The sequence below is a fragment of the Theobroma cacao genome, chromosome 10 (genome assembly GCF_000208745.1).
Source record: "Theobroma cacao cultivar B97-61/B2 chromosome 10, Criollo_cocoa_genome_V2, whole genome shotgun sequence".
NCBI lineage: Eukaryota > Viridiplantae > Streptophyta > Magnoliopsida > Malvales > Malvaceae > Theobroma > Theobroma cacao.
Window position 1 is genome coordinate 17,660,304 of NC_030859.1, and position 11,646 is coordinate 17,671,949.

The 11,646-nt window shown below is 35.2% G+C and overlaps 1 long non-coding RNA gene across 1 annotated transcript in view; it reads right to left on the reverse strand.

The window, feature by feature from the left end:
* Positions 959-11,646, reverse strand: part of LOC108663764 — an 11,352-nt gene continuing 664 nt past the window's right edge. The window contains exon 4 of the long non-coding RNA XR_001929777.1: positions 959-1,224. This is a non-coding gene — a long non-coding RNA (uncharacterized LOC108663764). The remainder of the gene's footprint in view (positions 1,225-11,646) is intronic.

The following is an 11,646-nucleotide window of genomic DNA, read 5'->3' on the forward strand; positions in this document are numbered from 1 at the left end:
AAAATGACGAAAATGCCCCTGTGAGACAAAAAGTAATATTTTATTGTTTTGATTTGGAAATGACTTATGAATTTTTTTTTGAAATGTGAGATTTAATAACTGTCGCTCACTGGAGAGATGCAAAAGCTGATGCTAAGCCTTACGGGGTTTCGATCGGCATTCGGGGTAATGAGTGCCTATCGAGACGTCACGGCTGTTGTCACGGGCTCGATGGGAGTTCCGGGTCGTGACAATATGAGAAATTCTATAACAAATGTTTTATAAACATTTTTTTATCGACTCCAATAAATATCGAATCTCATGGGACCTTTTACTACCATCCCGAATCATCTAAATTGCAACCTTAGCATCCATTTCAATCCAAACTTTTAACATATTATAATCTTGGCATAAAAGTAAACCTCTGTGTAATGCCATTAATTTCGCCTTAAATGAATTAGTTGGACCAAAATTTTCAGAAAATCCAAAATAAGCATAACTATGTGATCACATTATATGCCCCCTCTTGTAGCATTTTGAAAATTATTTTTTGAGCTACCATCAACATTAAACTTTAATTCACCTGTCAATGGCTTGATCTAATTAATAATTTTAGGTAGTATATTTTGATGGTTTGGAAAATCAAAGCCCCATGTTGCTGCAATTTGAGTGTCTCCTTTCCACTGCCAATTTTTCAGATGATTTCCTAGAAAAAGCTACCTCAATAATTTTATGATATGCGAAATCACTCCATCAGGTAACATACATAAGTTCTTGTGCTTGGCATTATTTTGTTCAAACCACAAGAACCAATAAATAAATAATGGCACTAAAACATGAATATGACCTTGTTTGGTGTAATCTCCTGAATAATACCATGCCAAGATAACATGCAAAACATTCTAAGGATTAACAACATAGATTTGAAAGAATTTTACAAAATAACTCCAAACTTGCTTTTCCACTGGACTATCCCACATAACGTGCATTAGTGATTCCTTAGAATTGCAACATAGACATTTCGATGCTAATTGAATACCTTTAGTTTTCATTCATAACTCCACCGATATCCAATTATTTATTATCCGCCACAAAAAGAAAGAGATAGAAAGTGGTATACTTTTATGCTAGATCAACTTACATAATTGACTGCTAGGTTGCGAGTGTCGAATTTCTTCCCATGCACCTTTAGTGGTAAACTCTCCATTTGATGTAGGTACCCAATAAGCAACATCCTGCTTGGAGCTATCGAAAGGAATTCATAAAATATCACTAATCACAAACTCCAGCAAAACAACTCTCAGTTTATCTACATCCTAATTATTATTGTTATAAAAATAACAACCTTGTGTCATGGAATGAATAAAAAAAGGGAGAAATGTTACCAAAGGTTGTTCACCTATCCAACAGTCATGCCAGAAGAGTAATTCTCCCTAACCAATTCGCCACCGTGTGTTTTGCTCTGTTATAATGTTAGCTCCTAACATCTGTTTCCAAACTTGGAATCATGGGCTTTAGCAGTGATATTAATTAGGAAACGACCAGCACAATATTTTGCTCTCATAAATTTTGTTTAAAGGTGTTACAAGTTTTAAATCTCCACCATAGCTTCACTGTGAAAGCCTCAAAAACATCCTTCAAGCTTCTAATCTCTAAACCCCCTTCTGAGCAAGGCAATCCAATTTTATTCTAGGCTACCCAATGAATCTTTTTGCACTCTATCAAACCACCCCATAAAAAATTATTAAATAGTCTCTCAATTTCTCAATAACACTAATCGGAGGCTAGAGAACTTGGAGTAAATAAATCGATAGTGAAGATAAACACTTCTGAGTAAAGTGATTCTACCACCTAGCATCAACACCTTGTTTTCCCCATCCCGAAATACAATCACGGATTTTAGAAAAAAGCAAAACAAACAAGAGTCCATTTTTGGGACCTTTGTATAGTGGTGCCCCTAAGTAAATTATAAATAAACATTAATGGGAAAATCCAGTGGCTTGAGACATAATTTATCTTCTCGAATTGGCAACATTATTAACTGTGATAAAACAGTTTTTTTGATGATTCACGCGCTGTCCAGAAATCTGTTCATACTCTTGTAAAAAAGAAAGAATTCTTTGCAAAGCAGATCGGCTTTCGTTAGTAAAAATCATAACATCATCAGCAAATGCAAGATGATTGATATTTAAAGGACGACCAGAGTGATAGTGTAACTATCCATAATTAGCAAAAAGATTATTAAAACCTATAGCTAAGTATTACGCTGCCAAGATAAATAATAGAGGTGAAATAGAACCCCCAGTCACAATCCCCTCTCCGATTTGAAGTAGCCAACCGAATTGCCATTGATGAATAAGGAAAACCAACAATTAGAAATACACTTCTTCATCATGTCAATCCAGTGGTTATTAAAACCAAAATTTTCCAACATCAAGTACAAAAAACCCTAATTCAACCGATCATAAGCTTTCATCGTATCGAGTTTTGGAACCACATTACCTTTTTTAACTTTGTAGCCAATTTTTCCAATCAACTCCTGAGCGAATAAGCTATTGTCACTAATTAATCTACCACTAACAAAGCCATTTTGGTTATCCGAGATAAGTGTTGGTAAAACTTTAGCTAATCGATTCGCCAATAATTTAGTTACTATCTTATTTAAAACAATGCACAAACTAATTAGACGAAAGTAGCTCTATTGTACTGCAGTGTTAGTACCATGCCAGCGCCTTTATCAAGGCATTATGCATAACAAGCATTTTAAATTAACTTAATCATAATGACAAATCGGAGGCGCTCCCATCGCCAAGCTCAACTTCAGCCTCCAATCATCCTTTAGCTCACCAAAGAGTCAAATAGCTCAATTTTCCTCTTAAAACACATCAAACATCAAAATATTAATTATTTCTTAGCTTTTGAAAATATCCAACTTTTCCAAAAATAACTAAATTCTTAGCAATCCAACATACAAGCTTAAATCCTTTAATAATAAGCTAAACCCATACCTTAGAAGTTGGATTGCACAAATCTAATCTCCAAATTCCAACAAATCATGGGGGATTCCACTAAAGCTAGAAAAATCAAATTTCTTTATTATTAACCGATTAAATTGAAAATCAATTGATAAAAACATTTAATCTTACCTCTAGAGGTGTTCTTAAGCTCCAGTTCTCTCCAAATGGCTTTAAAATTCCATTTGGAGCTTAGGGCTTTGGAGTGGTAGAGAGAGAAAAGGGTTTAGGTTTTTTTTTAAAATGGATAGGTAGCTTAAGACCCCTTTTTATTTTTCTCTATCCCTAGTGATGTATCGATTCATTTTCATAAGTTTCGACGAAATCTATCAATACATTAGGACAATGTATCGATAAATTTCCAAGTAAAATGGTCACTGCCCTAGATGCATTGATACATGAAGGAATCTATCGATACTTTGCCCTTTTGGTTGTCCTTTGCTTCAAATCTATTGATACATTTGGACAATATATCGGTAAATGTTCATCTTTGTTCAAATTTATCAATACATTTTTTAATGTATTGATAAAAAAATCCCCTATACGCCTTACATTGTTCATCTTACCAAGAATGTATCGATACATTGGGGAATGTATCGATTCATTTTCCCCTGTAGGTAAATTTTCAGCCATCCAAACTTCCAAAAATCCAAATCTAACACTCCAAATCATTATCCTGCTTAATTCACACTTCAATTGATACATATAACTAGAATCCATACACCTATATCCTCAAATATCACATAAATCTTAAATCAATACTCCAAACAATAGGAGTTATCACATATTTCCATGAAAATTTGCCTAAGCATCATATATTTCACAAATCATTCTCAATTGACTTAGTTCATATCAAAAATCTTCACCCATATATAGCCTCATACGGAGCCAAACCAATCATGGCTTGGTAGTTATTGTTATAAGCGAACTCAGCCAAAAGTAAATAATGATTACATAAAACTCCAAACTCAAGCACAATTGCCCTCGGCATATCCTCGAGCATTTAAATGGTGCACTCAGATTGGTCATCTGTTTGAATGAAAAGCCCTACTAAAATTCAATCTTGTGCCTAAGGCCTCCTACAATTTCCTCCAAAATTGACTAGTAAATTGTAGTCCTCTATCGGACATTATCGTTACCAAAACACCATGTAGCCTCATAATCTCATTAATATAAATTTAAGCATACCGAGCTGCTCCATACTTAGTCTTGATCAGTAAAAAGGGAGTTGACTTAATTAGTCGATAAATTATTACACAAATGGCATCATAACTACCCCTAGGTCATGCTAAATCCGTCACAAAGTCCATTGCTACATGTTCCCACTTTCACTCAGGTATTAGTAACGGTTGCAGCAGTCCCAAAGGTCTCTGATGTTCAACCTTCACTTGCTAACATTTCAAATACTTAGAGACATACTCAATCACATCTCTCTTTAATCCTGGCCACCAGTAAAAAGACTTCAAATCATGATACATGTTGGTGGTTCTTAGGTATATCATGTAAGTTGCCACATGAGCCTCTTTCAAAATCTCATTTCTCATATCATCCACATTTGGCACATAAACTTGTGATCGGTACCTCATTAAACCATCGATGTCGTAAACAAAGTCTCGAGCTCTAACTTCGCTCATGTCTCCAACAAGTTTCACCAAATATTCATCCACGTCCTAGGTGTCCTTAATCAGAACTAATATCAGCGATCAAACTCTAAAATGTGCCATCAAGGCGTTGGAATTATTGATCTCAAAATGTACTCCAATATTGCCCAGATCATATAAACTCTACACTAATGATCATTTCTCAACTATTACATGTGCTAAATTGTCCACTGACTTTCGGCTTAGGGCATCTGCCATAACATTTGCTTTACTCGAATTGTAACATATGGTGTAGTCATAATCCTTCAACAACTCTACCCACCTACGCTGTCTCAAATTCAAATCCTTTTGTTAAAATATATGCTTCAAACTCTTATGATCCGTATATATTTCGCAAGTTTCACCATAGAGATAATGGCACCATATTTTCAAAGCAAATACAATTGCAGCCATCTCTAGGTCATGCGTAAGGTAGTTCTGTTTATGCCTCTCTAATTGTTGGGAGTTGTATGCTATGATTTTTCCATCTTGTATCAACACGCAACTCAATCCAACCCGTGATGCATTGTAATACACGATATAGCCTCAAAATCCACACTATATGCTTAACACAGGCATAGAAATGAAGAAAGCTTTAAGCCTCTGAAAACTAGCTTTACATGCATCAAACCAATCAAATTTAACTCTTTACTGAGTCAATCTTATCAAAAGGGATGCAATCTTAGAAACGTCTTACACAAACTGTCTGTACTACTCATCTAGACCCAAAAAACTTCTAATTTCCATTACAAACGTTGGCCTTGGCCAATTCTCCATAGCTTCTACCCTGCTAGGATCGACTTGTACCCCTTGTGTAGACACAACATGCCCCAAGAAACTAACTTTATTTAACCAAAATTCGCATTTCAAAAATTTAGCATATAATTTATGCTCTTTAAGCAGATAAAGCGTAATTCTTAAGGGTTGTGCATGCTCTTCCAAGCTCTTAGAACATACCAAGATGTTATTTAAGAATACAACCACAAACTTATCAAAACACACCAAAAAGACCTCGTTCATTAAGTCCATAAATGCTACAACTGCATTGATGAGTCCAAACGACATCACCAAAAATTCGTAATGTTTGTAATGTGTGCAAAACATTGTCTTGTGTATATCAATTTCTCGAATTCTCAATTGGTGATACCCCGAACATAGGTCAATCTTTAAAAACCACATTGCACCCTGCAACTGGTCAAACAAGTCATCAATTCTTGAGAGCAGATATTTATTTTTTATGGTCACATTATTTAGTTACAATAGTCGATGCACAACCGAAGGCTAACATCTTTCTTTTTCTCAAATAGCACCAGAACTGCCTAAGGTAAAACACTCGAGTGAATAAAGCCCTTGTTCCACAAATCCTATAATCGTTCCTTAAGCTCTATTAATTCAGCTCATGCCATTTGATAAAGAGGTATAGAAATTGGCTTCGTATCTAGAATCAAATCAATACAAAATCCAATCTCCCTTTCAAAAGGCAATCTAGGTAGTTCATCTGAAAATACATCCAAATACTCACCCACTATTGGTACATAATCCACACTCTTTTCATTCATTAAAACATTTATTGTCGTCACTAAATATCCTTGGCCTTTTGCCTTAGCATTTGTCTAGCGGTTATATTCGATGGAATTCCTACAGACATTGGAGTGCCATGTCCATAAATCACAAATGAAGGTTCCCTTGGAAACTTAAACTTCACAAGCTTATAGTGGAAATCCACTTTAGCAAAGCATGACCCAAAATCAAATCAAAGTCTAAAGTTAGCAACAATACCAAGTCTACTAACTTGTCCTTATCCTTAATGCGAACCACGCAGGACATATACACATACTCTGCCATAAATATCTTCTTTAAAAGAGTAGTCACAATCAATGGTTTCTCCATATTGCTACAAAATCAATCCAATTTCAACATAAAGTGTGGGGACATAAAAGAAAGTGTCGATCCAGGATCAAATGATACTAAGCTTTGGTACCACAAATAGGAAGTATACTTGTGATCACTCTATTGGAAGTCTAAGCATCTTACAATGTTTGAGCAAACACCCACGTTTAACCGTCACTTTCATTACTCAACAGTGTTGGTTTACCTCGAAATGATAAGGCTATTCCTTTACCCTTATCACCTTTAGCATTTCTCCTAGTTAGTGACATGCTAGGCGAGGTAGTTGCCACTTGTCTTACATATCCATAATCAACTTTTGTTGACTATCTCTGCATTGGGCAATCTCTCATCAAATATGTAGCTTGGTCACATCGAAAGCATAACCCAGCTGCTTTATGGCATGGTCCACCATGTTACATAAATCTTTCCACAATAGTTACACAAAACACCCCTTTACCTATGGCCCAAATTAAATGCTCTGCTAGGCTACTCTCAACTAGAAGGTAAGCTAAAAGAATCACTATTCCTTGGTGGGCTACACGTAGGAGTGGTTCCTTCACGACTTTGATTACATATCAATGTTGGGCTCCTAGTCACCCTAAAATCTCTATGGTTTTGTTGGCATTGTGTTCGAGCTTTTCAACCCCTACATCTTTTCATTCTGGATTCCAATTTCATGGTTTCAATCATTCTAGCCACATCCACCACTACCACATAAGAAACGAATCTCTAGGTGGCAAGAACTCTAAATAATGGCTCAATTAGTCTCTTGATAAATCTTTTGATCCTTTTTTGCTCAGTTTGGACCAAGTTAGAAGCATATATAAAGAGTTTAGTAAAATGGACATTGTACTCCATCACTGTCATGTCCTGGGTCTGAACCAATGTCTCAAACTCATGTGCCTTAGTGTCTCTCATGCTATCAGGAAAAAAGTAATTGAGAAAATCTTGGATAAATTCTTCCTATGTTATCGGGGCTAACCTTGATGGTTTACTTTTTTTTAAGGAGATAAACCACATTCTGGCAACATCTTTTAATCTAAATCCCACCAATTTCACTGATTAATGTGTGGAGCATCCCAAAACAAAACAAATACACTCCATATCTTCCAAAAATCTCTATGGATCCTCATCCATATCTGAACCAGTAAATGACGAGAGCTTTAACTTCATAAAATCTACCAAAGCAACCTTGATAGCCCCTCTTTGATGTTCACACTGAAGCACATAGTCCGGATCTTAGGAACTAGAATCAACCAATTCCTCAGACTACGCTTGTCTTCTATTGTGAAACTCTACAAATTCGTTAGCCAAACTTTGCAACCTAGTTACCAAATCCTCTAGGTGACACCTTCTCTTGTCAGGTAGTCATCCCAACCTCCCACATTCTCATCACCCGTGTATATGAAACTAGGTTTCGCATTTCGAGCCCATCTAGCTACTCTACTTCTACCACAACTCTTTAATGTGGACACTATGGTTGTTTCATAAGCTCATCCTAGGCATCTTACTTTCCCATAACCCTTAAGGCAACTCTTGTATTAGGCGACATCTTGTACCAAAACGAAGCAATACCATGTTCAAAATTTCAAAATTCATGATCCAAAGGGTTAACTTATTAAGACTTTGGAGTTCATGCAACCTTCTGCTCATAATTCGTGTTGCAGTCATGAACCATGAACAAAACTCTACACCAATCCCGACAATCCGCTGACAGACTCTAAATGACTTAGGACACCTTAAACTTAGATGCACACGAACCCAACAGGCAAAGCTCGCAGGACCCAAGCAAGTCTCAAAACTTTGAATCACATAACACATCTGAGGGATTTCATAACCAGATATTCATAAATAAAATTTGAATTCAAATATAGTACATTTTCCCTTACGCATATTCATACATAATATTCCTAACGCCATACATTAGCTATCAAAATGGGCTTATACTTAATAACCCTTAATACAAGTTTAAATGGCACATCGTCCCTACATACACAACTAAACTAAATACAGAGTGAAAGCTCATGACAGACTCAATGGCGTAGACGTATTAGATATGGACTTATCGGATGCCAAAATTGGTCTGTCACTAGACGACCTTTGCCATGCAATCTTGTGGCCTATTTATCTACACATGGTACAACAAATGGGTGAGTCATCTAATACTCAAAGAGAGGTGCAAATAAATCAATATATATATAGTGTAATATCAGTGCAACCAATTATTTAACAAGCATCTCCAATATTAAGGCATATCAATCATCCTTAAGCTGTCTCCACAAATAACACACATATCATTAGGCTTATGCTCAAAGCCATTCAAAGTTATTCTCCGCGGCACACTTAAATCACTGAAGTATCATATCAAATTTGAATCAAACTTATCTAAGCTTATGTGAGGCTATGTCACATCATTCATGGTTCAAATCATAATCCTTGAGTGGTCCTCTTCTGAACAACATCAAATCATGCATGATGGCTGATAACTCTCTGATATAAAGTTATTTGGACTTAATTTTGATTGTAATTTAGCTTAGTTCTTGTAGTAATGCATAGAAATTAATAAGTTTTATTTAAATTATTTTAGGTTAGTTAATTTAGGTGAGTCAATCTAATTTTAGTTAATTTTATGATTAATTTGGTGTTAATGTGATTAAGATAAGCTATTAGTGATTTATTTGTGCTTTTGTAGGTTTAATGAAGGAAGAATTTTAATGGAAGAAGGAGAGCAATTTCAATGTGTAGACTTTCACTGCATAAGTTTTCGTATTTCAATCATAACTCTCTCTACAGAACTCCAAATAAGATGATTCTTAAACCATTGAAAAGATAAGACAAAAATTTACAACTTTCATGTTTACTACTTTTCCCAATTCGCCTGGAAGGTGGTCAAAAATTATGTCGAAGATGAAGCACTGCAACAATCCTAGTGCAATTACAATTTATACTAATTAATTGGTCAAGGTCGTGGCCCATGTAGTCAGATGAGGAAATCCTAATTGGAATTGACTTCTTTCTTCACCCAACTTGGCTTAACTTCAAAACCCTATAAAAACAACCTTTCAAAGGACTTTTAGGATATAACGAAACACCGGATTGAAAACTAAGAATCAAACCGTAAAGTCACTAAAGATGAGAAGAATTTAAAGGATTCAAGGAGATTTGGAGATCAAGATTACAATTCTTGGTTTTTTCTATCTTTTTGTTATTCTTTTATTTTCTCGATTTTGTTTTTAATGTTTAAACCTTATATGATGATGATGTGTGCCTTGATGGGGAACTAATTCATTTATCTAAGATTATAATTGAATTCAATACGTAGTCTGATTTATTTATCTGTCTTTTGCTTATGTTTTATGGATTTAAGTTGTTTATTTTATTCTGTTTTTAATGCTTCTAGTTGATTGGCCACCAATTAGATAGAATTAGAAACCTAAGTTAAACCTTGACAAAGGAGATTTAGGTAGATCTTGAATGAAATAGTATATGATCAAATACACTTAATTGATTGGGTGATTTGATTTGCATTTAGGGTAGACATACACCTATAAGCCATACGTAGCTAAAATTAGAGCACGAACTTAATGAATTTGTCTTTAATGTAAGTTGCATAGACATATAGTAAATTAATTGGGAGAGATATTTTTATGAGAAACTCGACATAGACTTGTAAATAATTTAAGATTTTAGGTTAGTTACTTAATCCATTAAACTAAGTTAAGAAAGAGAGATAATATTTATATGAAGTATTGAGAGACATCATAACCTTAGGTTTAAAAGTCAATCAAATTTAATAAAATAATTTTGTTAGTTAATTTAGATTAGTTTTAGTTTTTAATTTTTTTTAATTTAATTTTTAATTTTTTGGATAAAATTACGATGTTATAATTTTGTAGTTAACAATAGGAATTAAAACAATTCTTTGTGGGAACAATACTATACTTTATCATTATATTACTTGTTAATGATACGTGCACTTGCGTGAGAAATCAACGACAAGGTGGCCAACTGGCGGAGTCAAATTACACTTAGGGCAAAGCCACTAGTAAAGAATCAAATCACGAGCGTGCCGAAGCAACAAGCGAAGAATCAACGTCATCATCCGAAGTAATCTCCTAACAGAGGTGTGATACCCAACATCCCACATCTGATGTAAATGTGATTGTTAAGACCTATATAACAATCCAAGCCCACCACTACTAGCAACTTGAGCTTAAGTTTTTGAGGGCCACGTAATTTAGGCCCAAAAAGTTGTTGGGCTAGTGGTTGGGTTTGGGTCGTTACAAATGGTATCAGAGCCTGCGCCAGTCTGATGTGAGCTTTCACATTGCTCTGGTGAGATCTTGGTCCTGTGGATGTGATGTATGGCCTTGATGAGGACATCAAGGATTTGAGTGGGTGGGATTGTGATACCCAACATCTCACATCTGATGTGAATGTGATTGTTAATACCTATATAACAATTCAAGCCCACCACTACTAGCAACTTGAGCTTAAGCTTTTGAGGGTCACGTGATTTAGACCCAAAAAGTTGTTGGGCCAGTGGTTGGGCTTGGGTCGTTACAAGAGGACATCACCCAGTGTATTCTCAAATGGGTGGCATCAAAGCACTGCAAGTGAGAATCACAAACAAGACTAATATTGCCATCCTTATAGGAACATAACAAAGTCACAAGGAATAAGACTATACTCATACTCAACCTCAAATCAAATCAACATCCTCAATTCATCCATTGGATGAAATACATATCCACCAACGAGGCTATCATGCCTTCATCATTCTATTTGTACACATCAAATCATAAATCACATTTAACGAGTTTAAAATTGTTTATAAGCTCTATATGGTTCTGAGTCCCTCTAAGTCTCTAAGGCATCAACTACTCAAATTCTCTAAAGATCATTCGTCCAAGATAATCTATTCCTAGATGTTCATCATATCCTTTAGACTCTCTAGTCCAGGCTCACACAACATAAGTCACTAGGTGGCTTGCACTAAGGCACCAACGCAGCACATAGTCACATACATTTTTGTTCTCTAGCCTAGGCACATTCGTTTAGGCAATTATATACATACATACATATATATATATATATATATATATATATATATATATTATATA